This window comes from Lissotriton helveticus, chromosome 5_1 (genome assembly GCF_964261635.1).
Source record: "Lissotriton helveticus chromosome 5_1, aLisHel1.1, whole genome shotgun sequence".
NCBI lineage: Eukaryota > Metazoa > Chordata > Amphibia > Caudata > Salamandridae > Lissotriton > Lissotriton helveticus.
The window spans coordinates 629,968,584-629,987,471 of record NC_136065.1 but is presented as its reverse complement, the minus strand read 5'-3'; positions in this window follow the sequence as shown (position 1 = coordinate 629,987,471).

Below are 18,888 nucleotides of genomic sequence, written 5' to 3'. Positions count from 1 at the left end.
AAAGGTTTTCACCAATGGTATCAATTGGTGACATTTTAATCCTCTGTGGCCAAACCACTTAATTTCCACATCTTGTAAATTGAGGTTAGGTAAATTCCTGTTTTCAGCGTACCTCTGAGCCCAATAGATGTAACTATGTCCAACAATCCAGACAGAAAACATGGCGAGAGAAGGTTCTCCTGCAGTCAGATGAAGTGTGGCAATGAAATGGCAGTTGAAAAAATGAGAGTGTAAAATGAAAAAAACTGAGGAGTTTCTGTGTTAATGAAGCAGTAAGAGTGATTGGTGGATTTTGATTGCTGAAAACAGAAAGTTAGGGTGCATGGATGAGTTCGTTTAAAGATGTATTTTGAGTGGCGAAGAAAAAATCATTAAATGAAAGATTGCACTGGATATGCAGGTGCACCGAGAGTTCAGAGTTCAATTGCAACATTGTTGTGTGAACTTGGAAACACCAGAGGTCTTGCAAGAGGTGGTTGCTATGCAGAAAAAGCAGAGAGGGGGCAGAGGGGGGAAGGGTTTTGATTTGAAAAAAAGTGAGGGAAGAGTTTTGATTGGGTGACATGAGAGATATGTGTGAAGAATTACAGCATTTCTGTGCTTTTGATAGCTGCAGACTCTGGAGTGCATACCTTTTGCTCTGCTGAAGACAAATTGGTGTGTTTCTGAGACTGTTTTGAAACTCAAAGTATTTGCTAAGGTGAGAAAAGATTTCTTTAATTTAGATAGAAAATAGTGTGCTTTAAGGAGAAAATTATGAAGAAAGTTGTGTTTTTCAAATGTTGCTTTGTCTCAAGTGTTTTACAAATAGATTTTGTTTCTTTGAGAAATTGTAATTGGAGAAAATGTGAAGTATTAGTACTGACAGGGTTTTTATGTGCATAGGAGCTGTGGAGTGTTTTCAAATTATGACTTGTAAATCGTTTTTGAGAAAAAGCAATGGTTTTAATATTGATGACAAGGACATAATGGTGTCTGCTTCTTTATAAGGTAATTGAGAGTCTCTGATGTTATTTTTCCCATTTCAATGTAAGAAGTTTGTCTGTGGAGCAAATTGCTTGTAAATATGCTCCCACCTGTGCATGGCAAATTTAGATTTTGAATGTTTGCGTTACATAGGCATGTTAAAGGTGACTGAAACATGCTGCAAAGGCAATCAAAAAACGCTTTTATGTGTCTTAAGGACATTTTAAGTCATTTCCCCATGTGCAGTGTTTTCAAATTATGAGTTGAAAATCGTTTTTGAGGTAAAGGAATGTTTTCAAAATTTATGTGCGCCATATGCCCCCAAATTTCTTTTTCAGGGGTGCAGCAGGGTGTTCTTGAGACACCCATGCACCCTCGGAAAAATTCGTAATTTGCGATGAGGTAATTGCTAATCGCAAATTGCACCTTCATTCCTATGGGCCTCCTGCTGCATGGAAATGAATGGGTAATTTGTAATTAGCAAATAGCTCATCGCAAACCAGGAATGGTAAAGAATCGCTATTTATTCCTTAAAGTTCGCTATTTAGGAAATGCAAAAAACTTTGATGATACATATGGCGGTTCATCTCTAACAAGATAAGAAGCATAGGGATAGATTTATGATGACTGGCGCATCACCAGGGATGTGTTAGTCATTCTGTGCCGCTGTTCCGTCACCTATGGTGTGCTGCATTTACAATGCGGCGCATCATGGGGCAAAAACAGCACAGATGCGTGACGTATCTGTGCCGTAAAGGTGGCGCATTGCTGGAGTTGTATCGCAAGTGTGATGAAGCTCCAGCAAGGCTCAGGGGTGCCCCTGTCGCAGGGTTTCTGTTCTCACACAGAACTGTGGACAGAGGATTGGAACCTCGCCGAATTAGGGTGCCCCAAAACTCACCTTAGTAATCAAAAACCCCTTAGCAAGCTAGGTACAGTGTTACATTGGATATAACAAACTCTCAATGTTTAGACAATCCAGAATATGAACTTATAGTACCTCAGGATACGTGGAACTCATGAACAGTCGGTCGTTATATATTTCTTAGAAACCAGAACATGGAGTTAAGAAGAACACATGTGTATTTGAAATGTTTATTTACTAATGCCGTCTTCTCAGGCGTAGTATCTTAGATAATAGAAGTACACATATTATCAGTAGCAAAATTACCAGCATAGTTACTAGTACATAAAAAGCGAATGGTGACAGTATGTTAACATGCTGTAAATGAATAAGAGTTAGCAACACTTATAAGCAGCCGCGGGCCGTGGAGGGAGTTACGGTGGGGCAGGGAGGCGGGGAGGGGGAGGGGCAGGGTGGAGAGGGCTCCACCCTGCCCCTCCCCCTCCCCGCCTCCCTGCCTCACCGTAACTCCCTCCACGGCCCGCGGCTGCTTATATCTGACCCTCCCTAATACACATATTATATTATTTGCTAAGAAGGTCTCTTTGTGTTGGTTTAGGGCGTGCCCATACTTTAGTGTCTTAGATTTGAAGGAATCACATCAGCATACACCAGCTCTCTCTTCATGTGAACCGCATCAAGTGTTGTGTATGTGTGTTCGGCAAAGCAATATAAAACCCGCCTCATGCCCAGAATTGGCAGAAGCTGCACTTATGTTATGAGTATGAAGTCGTGGAGATCAGACCTCATAACAATTCTGTATCGTGTTGTTCTTGAAACTTCAGCAGTCGCTGTACAGATATAGTTTAACAAGCAAAGCAGATAGTAGAGCAATAACATATTATTCTCATGTAAACCACGATGAACTACTAGGTTGAAAGCTAAAGCAACAACTAAGTGTCGTGTGCAGAAGTTGCAAAAAAGGAAAAATGGCGTTTAAACCGGTAATGAGCCCATGCTAACTTAACACGGTGTAAAGATATCCAGGATCTAGATGACACCTCCCCATGATCCGGAAACGAACTGAATAAGATAATAGAAGTGGCATCTCATGAGAGCAGATTGCAACTTTATATGTGGACGGTCCGCAAGGTAAAACATTAAAAACTAGGAAAATTTAATGCTAAAGAAAAATAAAACAGCCAACTACTTTATCGAGGCTTAAGCCAATAGGCAAGCTAAATAATAAAAACTTGACAAATAAGTCAATGAATTGTCAATGAAATGCTAGTACTCAGCATATCAAACATAAAAAAGGTCTATGACATAACTGTGTATGCAAAATAAGCTGCAACAGCCTCCAATAGGAAGTCACCGTCTTCATCCGAAAAGAGTTCAGCCATCCAATTTAAAAGCGGAAAAGAACATACGTGCTCTCCCAGCACCGGATCCTCTATCACCATCAGAGGACAGCTCGGTGGGTTTTCAAGAAAGCTCTGTTCCAAGAAAGACTGTGTTGCCGCCAGTAAATTCCAGGGACCAATTAGTCCATGCATCAATGCCACAGCCATAATCCTTTCGCCAGGACAAACCAACTCGTGAGTAATGATAGGAGTCATCAGCTGATTAAAGTCGACGTCAGGAGAAACCGGTCCGCAGAGACACAAATCAATGGCCCAATCGAAATCACAGGTCAGGCAGTGAAATACAGGCTGGACACAGGTGAAGTAGGAGAATCGAAAAGATAATCCATATGCCGTGCTTAATATCGCCAACGGCATTGTGCCATAATATTCAAGCATGCGATTGCGGAACAGCGTCAGCAGCTGCAGGGCGGGAGCTTGCACAGGAGGGACATCCATATTTAAAAATGTAAAAAAGCACAAGAGCGTCCGCTGGTAATGCAAGTAAAAATGGTAATCCACCAAGCACAGTGGAAAAAATAGAATGAAAGAAAGCAGGGATGACTCCAAAGATTTTCTCAAATGAAGTCACGAGACCACTGGTAACAACTTTAAAAAAGTGCGCCAGGCCCTTTGTGGAGGACGCGTTAAAGATAGTCCGAACCATCTTGCTGAAATGGAAAGGCAAATCTGTATTTAAAAGGGTCTGCACCTCTGTACGTGTGTTCGCTATGTGAAGCACGAAAGTTTCACGGGCCGAACTCAAGGCCACCTCTCTCTGAGACAAAAGAGCTCTTATTCTTGCCATGCCGTTGAAATCTGCTCCCAAGGTTGGTATTTGTGGCCAGATTGAAAACTCCCTATGTTCATGTGTGGGAGGAAATAGAACATTTCTGCAGCAAATAACCCGTTCACTTACTGTTACGATAAAAGGAATACTTTTAATTAACCCAGAACAATCTTCATTATTGAGCATCAAATAACTACCATTTTCCAACAACTTGAACGTGGGGATGATAGCAGGAACTGGCGTGCCTTGCAACACGCAAGCCATATTTGGTCGGTGTTTGTTGCATGAACCGTGTAACTGTATGTGCCTACACATTAGTGAATGATCTGGCGTCTCAGTGCATTCCTCTCCATTCAGATAAACTTCTTGATCATCTTTGAAACATCTGTATGTGTATGGAAGCGACCAGACCACTACCTAAAGGTGCATAACGACCTATTGGTATATATTTCATACAATTTGAAAACTTATATAAAGCAAAAGGCAGCGTTATTAAACCGTGGATAAGGCACGTTGCCAAAGCAGCCAACCTTTTGGATTTATACTGGAAATGTTAAAGGAAGAATTATGGAGTAGGGCCTGTAAATCTTTAATGGACAACCGAGTAAAATTACTCCAACCATTATATTCCTCTAACTCCGGGATAGTAGGGGTGTTTAATTTTTTAGAAGTAGCCAATCCAAAGCATTTGGTCTGGGAAATTGTTTCATTCACAAACAACATATGATTTGGGATGAGATATGCACGGTGCAAAGCCTCAGTGCCTTTTACCTGCCAGGTTCGTGAACCCCAAACTGATGTAGATCCTGGATATCTTTACACTGTGTTAAGTTAGCATGGGCTCATTATTGGTTTAAACGCCATTTTTCCTTTTTTGCAACTTCTGCACACGACACTTAGTTGTTGCTTTAGCTTTCAGCCTACCTGCGTCAAGATCTATGCCTGCTTCAAGCAGGCGCAGGGTTTTGATGCAGCTTTGTCCTATCTGATTGTAAATTCGGCAGACTGTGGGTGGTAGAGCAGCGGTGCACGTTAACTGGTGCATCTCTGGGGATGTGCTAGTTAATATAAATCTGCCCCTTTCCATACATACTGAGCATGTCATGAATTATGTAATATGTGACATCATCAGCAGTGGATTACGGGTAATAGTATCTCTAGTTTACTCCCCTATAGCTGTCTTTCTTTTAACATAACTGTCTGTTTCCTTCCCTTATACTTACTGTTTTTTTGGTTCGCTTCCGGTTCGCGTACCGGCGAGCGAACTGGGAAGCGAACTAAGAGAAATAGAGGTTGGCACAGTTCCAAATATTGTACCAATTTTTTAATACCGGGGAGGTAGTTCTGAAAAGAACTTTTTTTTTATCGTTTTTGTTGTTTTATATTTTTTTTATTATTTTTCTGAACATTTTTTTACTTTTTTGAATTTTTCTGAACAGTTTTATATTTTTTTTGTTTTTTTTTTGGATGGGGCAACGAAAACGATTCATTGTAAAGGGCTCAACAGGAGCAACAAAAAAAAAAAAATTATTGTTTGGGGCGTTTCGGACAAACATGAGCATGATTGTCAATAGCTCTGTTGATCAGAGTGATGCTACTTTCTCCGTAGCAAATGAATCCACTGCAATGTACGCAGACTTGTTTTACTTCACGAAATCTCGTTTGTATATTTGGCACCATCTCCCTGCCCTCTGGTCCCGTTACTTCCGGTACAACAGATCTTCTGGCCATAATAGGGAGATTATCTAGGTCGTTACGAAACTGTGCAGCACTGTAGTTGTTAGGATGCCACCTAGTCATATGGCGATGCATTGTGTAGTTTCCGAAACTGTATTTTTTGTCGGTCCCTCTGGACAGTCTATCTTGACATATAAGGCAAGTTACGTATCTTGCATTTACTTTTTTCTGACCTTTGGGAATTTAAAAAAATTGCCAAATGAAGTTTTCTTTCCGGTGAGACGTCCTGGGCTCCTCAGGCAAAAAGTGCCTCTCTTCGTGCTCTTCGTCCTGTTCCTCTTCTTCCTCTTCTTGCTGAATTATAACTTCAGCAGGTGGTCCACTCTTCCTTGGATGTGGTGGAGGTGGTGGGGAAGCACCAGCTGAAGCTACTAAAGAAGCCATTGCTCACTGGTAACAAAGGGTCTTTCTCTCACAATGATGAAAGCCAGAGTGAGGAAAGAAGGAGGGATTTTCATCATTTGGGAAAAACAATAGTTCTCAACCAATGAAAAGTGTTCATTTTAGATTATATGACCTAGTCTTACATCATTAGGAAACCAAAAGTGAAATGAACCAATGAAAAGTGTTATTACCAAGTCACATGACCTGCTGTGTTTACGTTACGCGCTTTGCAGGGCCTCCCAGTTTGCTTCCAGAAACCTGCGCTTTGCGCCTCGCTTCGCGTACCAGTTCGCTAACGTAGCACGTCATATGACGTATCACGCGACAACGCGAAACGTCATGTGGACGGGAGGCGTCACGATGTTGTTTTCTAACGCGGCAGTTGCGGTAAAGAAACGTTTACCGGCTCGCGGTCTATTTCGCGGCATCAAGGTCAGCTAACGGGAAGTTTCCCGATTCGCGAAGCGGGAACGAAGAAAAAAAAATATTGAAAAAAAAATTATTAATAAACATATAAAATATATTTTTGGATTTAAAGAAGAATACATTTTACAGCTACAGATATTAGCTGTTAAAAAACCAATGAAATTCACTGAAAAAACCATAGGTTATAGACCATATATAGTTAGGAATTAGCATTTAGAAAACCTTATTTTACTCACACAAAACCATTAAAATTCCATATATAGTTAGTTGCACTAACTATATATCGCGCACCCGCAATCCACTGCTGATGATGTCACATATTACATCATTCATGACATGGTCAGTGACATCACTGATGACATCACTGATGACATCTCAAATGACATCACTGATGATATCTCATTTGACATCAATGGTCCCATCAATGATGATATCATTAATGTGACAATACAATGCATCTCCTCACACTTTAATATAACCTCTGTTACACCCAGTGTTAAATACAGAGTATAATTTTTGAAACCATTGACACACCAATACTAGTTACTACCTACGCACTCACTGATTCCTACGTCTACACACACATTCACTCATTCACCCATACAATCATTCATACATACAATCACTCATCTTTACAACACTACCATATGCACTCATACACCTATACAGACACTCACACTCTGCCACTCATCCATGGAGTTACTCACACACCTAGTCAGTCCTGTAAAGAATCAATCACACTTCCATTTTCTAATCTACACAGTTAAACATAGAGTACCTTACATTTTCAAACATATACTAACACATACTTACTCTCTTATAGAATCACTGATACAAGTACACATTGATCTGCACAGAGTCACACACCTCCCAGCCAGCCATACACACACTCAGTCTCCCATACAAATACTTGTGCAACCAATCAATAACCCATATAGCTACTTATATAGCTACTGATCAACACATGCAGCAGCTTGCACAACAACAGACATACTGATGCACACTTTCAGACAGTTTAGTCACTAACCCGTGCATTTAGTAAGACGCATTTAATCACTCACTCATACAGTCAATCACGCACCTACTAAAACCTTCATTCAGACACTTATACATCCACTCATTCTTCAATATGTAAAACATATTTAAACTTTACAGAAACACATAATCACTGGATGTTGTCATCAGTGATGTCATTTGAGATGTCATCAGTGATGTCATCAGTGATGTCATCAGTGATGTCACTGACCATGTCATGAATGATGTAATATGTGACATCATCAGCAGTGGATTGCGGGTGCGCGATATATAGTTAGTGCAACTAACTATATATGGAATTTCAATGGTTTTGTGTGAGTAAAATAAGGTTTTCTAAATGCTAATTCCTAACTATATATGGTCTATAACCTATGGTTTTTTCAGTGAATATATATATATATGTATATATATATATATATATATATATATATATATATATATATATATATATATATATATATATATTACCTACTGGCGATAGCCAGTAGGTATATATAGTTAGGATTTTTTCTCTATGGGATTTTTGAAAATTCTATGTAGAATAACTTTGGCGTTTGAGGACGGAATTGGCTGAAATTTTCAGGAAAATGGAACATTTTGTTTCTGAGCAGCCCCTGACAATTTGGGGGGGTTTCGTCAAGGGGGGGTCGAGAAAAAATGGGGGTCCCAAAACGCGTTTTTCCCATGCAATTTTCCATAGGGCGGTTGGCCTCACTTTTAGCTCGAACGGCTGAATGGATTTCCACGAAACTTGGCAAAATTGTAGGGACTGGTAGCCCGATGTGCCTTTGCTAGGTCTCAATATATGTGTTCCAGTGGATTTTGAGAAATTAACGTTCAAAAAAATATATATATCTGTAAGCGCGCTCCGGGCAGCGCCCCGGTTCGCGTACCTGACGCGTAACGGAACTTCGCGAAGCGAAGCTGATTGGCTCTCTGGTGTCTGTCAACATTCTAAACAGTCCGGAGCGGCCGCCATCTTGTCTCTCGGTAGGATCGAGAGACAAGATGCGGTGAAAAACGAAGGGGGAAATGAAGGAAAGGGGGCAAGGTAGACCCCTCCTGACCCCCTAGGATTGATGAGGGGGATATTAAAGTGCCCCGCGGGGCAAAACATTTTTTTTGCGATTTTTCACCATAGAGGCGCGTCCCGGTACGCGAACCGGGCAGCTAACTGGCAGCGTAACGGGAGTGCGCCATCTTGTGTTTTTGGAGCGTCCGGTTCGCGTACCGGGTAGCGTCCCGGTAAGCGTAACAAGAGAAACAGTAAAAAAATAAAAATAATGGAATAGATTATCAAGAAAACTTTGAAAAATTGTAGGGACTGTTTGTTTGATGGGCCTTTGCAAGGCCTCAAGATATGTGCACGTGTGGATTTTGTCTAATTAAGGTTAGGGACTGGTAGCCGATGTGCCTTTGCTAGGTCTCAATATATGTGTTCCAGGTGATTTTGAGAAATTAACGTTCAAAAAAATATATATATCTGTAAGCGCGCTCCGGGCAGCGCCCCGGTTCGCGTACCTGACGCGTAACGGAACTTCGCGAAGCGAAGCTGATTGGCTCTCCGGTGTCTGTCAACATTCTAAACAGTCCGGAGCGGCCGCCATCTTGTCCCTCGGTAGGATCGAGAGACAAGATGTGGTGAAAAACGAAGGGGGGAATGAAGGAAAGGGGGCATGGTAGACCCCTCCTGACCCCCTAGGATTGATGAGGGGGATATTAAAGTGCCCCGCGGGGCAAAAAAAAAAAAAAAAAAAATGTTTGCGATTTTTCGCCGTAGAGGCGCGTCCCGGTACGCGAACCGGGAAGCTAACCGGCAGCGTAACGGGAGTCCGCCATCTTGTGTTTTTGGAGCGTCCGGTTCGCGTACCGGGTAGCGTCCCGGTAAGCGTAACAAGAGAAACAGTAAAAAAAAATTAAGGGAATAGATTTCCAGCAAACTTTGAAAAATTGTAGGGACTGTTTGTTTGATGTGCCTTTGCAAGGCCTCAAGATATGTGCACGTGTGGATTTTGTCTAATTAAGGTTAAAAAAAAGATATATATCTGTAAGCGTGCTCCGGCGCGCTTACGTTACGGGTTTTGTTTGCGCTGCAGAGCCAATACGTCACGGTTATGCGACGCGTCATGAGGCGTCTCACGTGGCTACGTGATACGTCACGTAATAAAGAATATATTTTACAGATATAGATATTAGCTTTTAAAAAACCAATGAAATTCACTGAAAAAACCATAGGTTATAGACCATATATAGTTAGGAATTTGCATTTACAAAACCTTGAAAATTCACTGAAAAAAACATAGGTTAGAGACCATATATAGTTAGCTGGACATTTTATTGACATAAAACCAATGAAATCCATATATAGTTAGTTGCACTAACTATATATCGCGCACCCGCAATCCACTGCTGATGATGTCACATATTACATCATTCATGACATGGTCAGTGACATCACTGATGACATCACTGATGACATCTCAAATGACATCACTGATGACATCACTGATGACATCTCAAATGACATCACTGATGACATCACTGATGACATCTCATTTGACATTACTGATCACATCACTGATGACATCATTCATGTGATAATACGATGAACCTCTTCAGACTCTAATATAACCTTAGATACACTCAGTGTAAACAGACACTCACAGACTGTCACTCATCCATGAAGTTACACACACACCTAGTCAGTCATGCAAAGAATCAATCACACCTCCATTTTCTCAACTATACAGTTATACACACCTTACTTATTCAAACACATACTAACACATATTTACTCTCTTATACAATCCCGGATACAAGTTCACAATGATCCATACAGCCACTCACACATTCACTGGCTCTTATGCACAGTTATTTATATATGTCAACTCTCACATGTACTGTGTTTTACATATGTACTTACTTTGACATGTAGCACTGAGATATCCATTCACTCACCAATACACTCATGCACACAGTCAACCGCCCATACAGCTGTTTCCACATGCACTTTTGAACCCATACATCTAGTGAATCAACTGCTCACACATCTATGCACAGAGTCATACACCTCCCAGCCACCCACACAGACACTCAGTCTCCCATACAAATACTTGGGCAACCAATCAATAACCCATATAGTTACTCATATAGCTACTGATCAACACATGCAGCAGTTTACAGAACAACAGATATAATGATGCACAAATTAAGACAGTTTAGTCACTAACCCATGCACTCAGTGAGACACATTTAATCACTCATTCATACAGTCAGTCATGCACCTACTAAATCCTTCTTCCAGACACTTATAAATCCACTCATTCTTCAATATGTAAGACATATTTTAACTTTACAGAAACATACAGTCACTGGATGTTGTCATCAGTGATGTCATCAGTGATGTCATTTGAGATGTCATCAGTGATGTCATCAGTGATGTCATTTGAGATGTCATCAGTGATGTCATCAGTGATGTCACTGACCATGTCATGAATGATGTAATATGTGACATCATCAGCAGTGGATTGCGGGTGCGCGATATATAGTTAGTGCAACTAACTATATATGGAATTTCATTGGTTTTATGTCAATAAAATGTCCAGCTAACTATATATGGTCTCTAACCTATGGTTTTTTCAGTGAATTTTCAAGGTTTTGTAAATGCAAATTCCTAACTATATATGGTCTATAACCTATGGTTTTTTCAGTGAATATATATATATATATATATATATATATATATATATATATATATATATTACCTACTGGCGGTCGCCAGTAGGTATATATAGTTAGGATTTTTTCTCTATGGGATTTTTGAAAATTCTATGTCTAATAACTTTAATAACTTTGCCGTTTGTGGACGGAATTGGCTGAAATTTTCAGGAAAATGGCACATTTTGTTTCTGAGCAGCCTTTGAAAATTTGGGGGGGGTTCGTCAAGGGGGGGCTGAGAAAAAAGGGGGGTCCCAAAACGCGTTTTTCCCATGTTAATTTCCATAGGGCGGTTGGCCTCACTTTTAGCCCGAACGGCTGAATGGATTTGCACGAAACTTGGCAAAATTGTAGGGACTGGTAGCCCGATGTGCCTTTTGTAGGTCTCAATATATGTGCTCCAGTGGATTTTGAGAAATTAACGTTTAAAAAAAGATATATATCTGTAAGCGCGGACCGGGCAGCGGCCTAGGACGCGTACTTTTCGCGCAACGGAGCTTTGTGAAGCGAAGCTGATTGGTTCTCCGGCGTCTGTCAACATTCCAAACAGTCCGTAGTGGCCGCAAACAGTCCGTAGTGGCCGCCATCTTGTCTCTCGGTAGGATCGAGAGACAAGAGGAGGCCAAAGCGAAGGGGCAAATGACCATAAGGGGGAATAGTAGATCCTCGCTGACCCCCTAGGTTTGATGTGGAGGTTTTAAAAGGGCCCCGCGGGGCAAAAAAAAAAAATTATAATAATAATCTTACGGCTGAATGGATTTGCACGAAACTTGGCAAAATTGTAGGGACTGGTAGCCCGATGTGCCTTTGCTAGGTCTCAATATATGTGCTTCAGTGGATTTTCAGAAATTAACGTTCAAAAAAAGATATATATCTGTAACAGCGCACCGCTTCGCGTACTTTTCGCGTTACGGAGCTTTGCGAAGCGAAGCTGATTGGCTCTCCGGTGTCTGTAAACATTCCAAACAGTCCGTAGCGGCCGCCATCTTGTCTCTCGGTAGGATCGAGAGACAAGAGGAGGCCAAAGCGAAGGGGCAAATGACCATAAGGGGGCATAGTAGATCCTCGCTGATCCCCTAGGTTTGATGTGGAGGTTTTAAAAGGGCCCCGCGGGGCAAAAAAAATAAATAATAATAATAATCGAACGGCTGAATGGATTTGCACGAAACTTGGTAAAATATTAGGGACTGGTAGCCCGATGTGCCTTTGCTAGGTCTCAATATATGTGCTTCAGTGCATTTTGAGAAATTAACGTTCAAAAACAAGATATATATCTGTAACAGCGCTCCGCTTCGCGGAGATAAAATTATATCTGTATTACCTAGCTGTTGCTAACACCAGTTAGCGACGGCTAGTAGGAGATAGCGACCATCTTGGGCCCCACTTTGCATGTGAGTGATATTTATCACTAATGACATGCAAAGTGGGCATGCCAAGATGTTAGCGACTGGAAACAGTCGCTAACATCGCTATCTCCTATTATCAACTTTTGGAAATATTCGAGATAAGCGCGAATATCTCCAAAAAGTAACAGCTGCCCTGAGCAGTTCTTAGCCATGTTATCCTATGGGAGGTGGATAACATGGCTAAGAGGATTAGCTCGGTAATGCATGAATATCGCTGAGTTTTCAGCGATATTAATGCATTGCGGTCGGTTTTTATCGTATTTGCGATAAACTTTGATAATAGCAAGGTTTATCTGCGATAATTTCTGACGGTAAAAAAATCTTTGCAATGCATCGTTAGGGATAAATATCGCTTAACTTTGGTAATATGCCCCAACGTCTGTTAACGTTCGATTCGAAGGAAATCAGGAAGTGTTGAAAAACATTGTCTGCGCCATCTTGTCTTTTTTCAAATGCCACACTTTTGTCGTGCACGGCAGCCATTTTAGATGCCTTGACCAGACCCACTCTGTGCACGCTGTCGATCCTTAGCATGGCTCCCCACCCTCGCAAGCATCTCCCCCAGGCAGTGGTCACCCCCGCTCTCTGTCTTATGCATGGGTAATAAACCTCCCCCCATCTGCGCTGCTCTTTCCTGAGAATCACACCCTGTGCCCGCCCGACACCTCCCTTTCGCCCTATTCACTACTGCACCCTCTGACACTCCTTTTCCTCTGTGTCCGATTGTCCAGGCTGGTCCTAGGGTATCAGCTAGCCCTGCAGATGTAGTTTATGGCCACAGCTGTAAAGATTCACCCCTCTTCAAAGGAGTTATAGTAGATCAAGGCCCACACTCGATGAGATCCGTCACAGCAGAAGCGTTGCTATTATCTGAAAACCATCCTGTATTGTGATTGGGGAGGGGACCGAGCGTGAAGCGGAAGATTCCAGGGATGACTCTTTGTACATCAAAGTTTTTACAATTATGTGTCACATTAAAAATATATAGCACTCCGACAAAGTAGTAAGATTATAAAACTTTAATAATTTATAAATATATACAAGAAAACAAAAATAGTAATAACATATAAACATTTTTAGGGAAAAACAACGAAGTAGCGGTCGGCTGTGCGAATAGTCCCAACGCAGCACAACGTCCAGATTTCCGGCGTGGGGCGGGTCATCAGTAGCAAACTGTTGTGCGAATAGTTCCAAGGCAGCAGAACGCGCTGAAATCTAGATGACACGAAAGTGATGTCTAGTAAGTTGCCACCCAGCAAATAACGGCGTGGGGCGTCGCGGGGGGTGGGTCTTCAGTAGCAAACTGTTGTGCGAATAGTTCCAAGGCAGCAGAACGATGGCACCAAGGTGATGTCCAGTAAGTTGCCGCACTGGTTTTGGTATCCTACAATGCTGCTCCGAATAACGGCGTGGGGCGCCCCGGGGGAGGCGGCGTGAACGGGCCTCTCCAGGTGGAGTGTCATCTGTTGTAGTGGGGCGCCCCTTTACCGTTTCAGTTGCCATTCCGTCCGTTTTTGGTCCACTGTGTCAAAAGCCGCAATTCAGCTGAGTTGCGCCCACTCTTGCGGTGCAGCGATAGGCGGCTGTCACAGGACTCTCAAAATGGCGGCAGGCTCTTTCCTTTTTGGGCCTGGTCCACTGAAATGGCCCTGGGACACCTTGGAAATCGGACGCTTGTCTGCTAGGTCTTGGACCCCATTCTCGAAAGCGTCCCCTCCGCCTTGAGAATTCATCAAAAGTTTTGGGGGCCCCGACTCCTGCAGGCTTCTGGTGGGGAGCGGCTGCCATGATTGCTCGCGGAATGACTACGACGGAGCTACGAGATGGTGGTGCTCTCATGCTGACGCCAGCTTCAGTCTGAAACATCCAGAAACAAGGTGGGGCTTTCATCGTTTGGAAAAAAAAAAAGTTTTCATCCAATGAAAAGTGTTGTTTTTAGGTCATATGATCAAGCCTTCCATCATTAGGAAACCAAAAGTAAAATGAACCAATGAAAAGTTTTATAAACAAGTCACATGACCTGTTATGCGGCATAGGGTATAAAATGCGGAGAAAATACGTTGGCACGTGAGGCGGCGTCAGTAGCGGACCGATGTGCGAATAGGCCGAAGGTTACACAGCGCGCCAAGATCCGGATGGCACCGAGGTGGTGTCCAGCAAGTTGCAGCACTGGTGTGGCCATCCTACAATGTTGAAAGTCGGCGTGGGGCGCCCCGTTGGCCTGTGAGTTTGCGTCAGTAGCGGACCGATGTGCGAATAGGCCGAAGGCAGCACAACGCGCCAAGATCCGGATGGCACCGAGGTGGTGTCTAGTAAGTTGCCGCACTGGTGTGGCCATCCTACAATGCTGAAAGTCGGCGTGGGGCGCCCTGTTGGCCTGTGAGATGGTGTCAGTAGCGGACTGATGTGCGAATGGGGCCAAAGGCAGCGCAACAATATTTTCTGACTGACACCACAAGGCGCTGAGATGCCAAGATCCGGATGGCACCGAGGTGATGTCTAAGTTGCGGACTGATGTGCGAATGGGGCCAAAGGTAGCGTAACAATATTTTCTGTATGGAAGATACCACTAGGCGTTGAGATGCCAAGATTCGGATGGCACCGAGGTGATGTCTAGCAAGTTGCTGCACTGGTGTGGTCATCCTACAATGCTGAAACTCGGCGTGGGTCGCCCCATTAGCCTGTGAGATGGCGTCAGTAGCGGACCGATGTGCGAATAGGCCGAAGGCAGCACAACGCGCCAAGATCCGGATGTCACAGTGGTGGTTTCATAGTTGAGAGGCACTTCATCTGCAGTGGGGCGCCGAGATCCGGATGGCACCGAGGTGATGTCTAGCAAGTTGCTGTACTGGTGTGGTCATCCTACAATGCTGAAAGTCGGCGTGGGGCGCCCCATTAGCCTGTGAGATGGCGTCAGTAGCGGACTGATGTGCGAATGGGGCCAAAGGCAGCACAACGCGCCAAGATCCGGATGGCACCGAGGTGGTGTCCAGCAACTTGCCGCACTGGTGTGGCCATCCTACAATGCTGCGCCGAAAGTCGGCGTGGGGCGCCCCGTTGGCCTGTGAGTTCGCGTCAGTCAGTGGGGGCTGTTTGAGGATCTGACTGCATTGGAAAGCAATGTGATGCTGTGCGTCGCCCCCAAGATGGAGGTTCCTCGGCTGCAGTGGGGCGCCCCTTGGTGTTTCACTCGCTATGCAGCTGAGTTGCGTGCGCACTTGTGGCGAATAGGCCGAAGGCAGCACAACGCGCCGAGATCTGGATGGCACCGAGGTGGTGTCCAGCAATTTGCCGCACTGGTGTGGCCATCCTACAATGCTGCGCCGAAAGTCGGCGTGGGGTGCCCCGTTGGCCTGTGAGGTGGCGTCAGTAGCGGACCGATGTGTGAATAGGCCGGAACCAGCACAAGGCGCCAAGATCCGGATGGCACCGAGGTGGTGTCATAGTTGAGAGTTCTGAGCAGCGCTTGTAACACTGTCTGAAGCTTATTTGCACCTGCTGCAGCTTCACTATTGCCCTGGTGTGGCCTAAGATCGCCCATGACATAGGCGGCCACCTCCCGGGGTCCGGCGGAACTTTTTTCCTTTGCCTTTGTGCATCTTGTCCCACAATCCGTTTGACCTGAAGACACGACCAGGTCCCTGAATGTGTGCAGGGGGACGCTATTGATTGAATCAAAATGGCGGCTTCACACAACGCTGACTCAAGCGTTGCTGCTGATGCTATACAGAGAAAAACTGGTTTTCAGTTTGTACATTCTTCAGGATTTTTCCATCCAAGGCTGGTTGAGAGTTTGTATAACAATGGCTTCAGATTTTCAACATACTACTCTTCAACATTCTTCCTAAATGTAACAATGTGAGACTCACTAGGAGAACGGTGTAGTGAGGGCCACAAACGGCTGTTTGTCTTTCCTTTCAAAATGCTGCCAACAATATTTTCGGAATGGAAGACAACACAAGGCGCTGAGATTCGGTTGGCACCGAGGTGGTGTCCAGCAAGTTGCCGCACTGGTGTGGCCATCCTACAATGCTGCGCCGAAAGTCGGCGTGGGGTGCCCGAAGGGGGGGGGGGAGGCGGCGCAAACGAGCCTCTCCCGCTTCTCCATGTGGAGGCAGTTCATCTGCAGTGGGGCGCCGAGATCCGGATGGCACCGAGGTGGTGTCTAGCAAGTTGCCGCACTGGTGTGGCCATCCTACAATGCTGCGCCGAAAGACGGCGTGGGGTGCCCGAAGGAAGTGTCCTTATCCAGGGCATTATCGCTGTATCATGTCCTCCACTAAAATGGCCCTGGGACACATTAGAACTCGGACGCTCGATTTTTTTTTCCTTTCCTGTACATGCAAAAAAAGGTAAATGCCCGGTACGTTACACGCTTCATCTGCCACGATGAACTCTCCAGAGGAACCGAAAAAAAATATAGTTGTGGTAACTATACCATGCATCGTCATATGGAGAGGTGGCACCAATTAATTATAGTGCTGCATAAAAGAGAGATTTGGAGGAGAACCCCTGACCTGCTAGTACATTCATCAAAGAAGTGGCACTGAGAGCTTCAGAGGCAAGGGAAACGGTCCCAAATTTTTAGAAGAACTTTGGAAAGATTAAAATGACATGTTTAGATTGTGGCAAATTAATTTCATGTGGACAGATGAGTGTTACTCTAATAAATACAGCATATGAACATCATCATAGTCGATGGTTGGTAGAGACATTTTGACTATATCCTGGACCTGCCCGTCCTCGCCCAAAATGGCGCCGGAATAAATGGGACTCGTAACTCCTTGTTGTGTACTGGTTGCAGAACCTTGAAATCACGAGATACGTATGCAGTTTTGAAGCACATGGCGGGCGGGGACGAGAATTGATTGAATATTTCGACATCCCTATTGATATTAAGTTCTGATGTGTTATTGATTACTGTACTGTTGAAAGTTCGAATTAACGTCACCCATGGTACTTGCCCGCAAATGTATATCTAGATAATTTTATTGTAACTGGCCCTGTCGTATTTTAATTATAAAATGTACGTCCACCGATTCCGTAACTGTTAGACACCTTAGTTCTTGCAACCTAATGGCCCGCCCGTTACGTTCCTCTACAGTGTAAATGTCTACTCATCACATACGATTACAGTTTGCTCCGTGGCCGGCCCACGTGGTTATAGGCTCGTATTTGTATAATGAAATTTTCACAATAAAGGTTTTTAAAAGAAAACATGGTAGTAGTATATACATTGGTAAAGTTTGTAATAATAGTCACTGTTTTAGAATCATTAAAAGGCAAGTGAAATAAAGCAGACCAATTACATGAAGGGTAAAAGGTATAATACGAAGGAACGCAGTAAAGATAAATGGTCAAGGGCTGTTGTGTTTTCTATTCCTGCAACATAAAGTGATCGATAAGAATCTCATATTCAGGCGTATCGGCGACTAAGACAGCAGGTCGACCCTCTTTTGCTCAACGGCTCCATCATGGGACGAAGAAACGCTCTTTTTCTCGAAAAAAGAATATATTTTACTTGCAGGACAGTTGTAAAATTTCCGGGAAAGTACATTAGTCTGGAACATTATAACATATATTTAAGAAAAAATAATGTTCGGAAGTAATGAAAAGCGTAATTTTTAGGTCATATGACCAAGCCTTTCATCATTACAATAAGAAAAGTAAAATGAACCAATGAAAAGTTTTATTAACAAGTCACATGACTTGTTATGCTTACGTTACGCGCTGCGCGCCCCGGATGACTTCCGGATGCGCTAACGCGGCGCGTCATATGACGCATTACGCGACAACGCAGGTCCAGAATATAGTCAAAATGTCTCCACCAACCAGCGGTCGGAACACAACCCCTTTCAGCAGGCTAAATAGTTCTGTTAAATGACAACAGAAGGGACAGGCAACAAGAACCATCAGTCAAAGAGGGGAGGGCTAGTTCTTCTCTACCGGGTTACATTGGGGCGCTACCGGAACTGATCGAATTGGTAGTCTACAGTGTTTCTGGATGTTTCAGACTGAAGCTGGGGTTAGCATGAGAGCAGCATCATTTCGTAGCTCCGTCGTGGCCATTCCGCAACCAATCATGGCAGCCGCTCTTTATCGTTATTTTGGGCGGGGTGGGTGGCGGAGCCGAGCTGTTTTGCAGCCATCATTGTGTGGAGTTCAGTTCATCTCACTAGT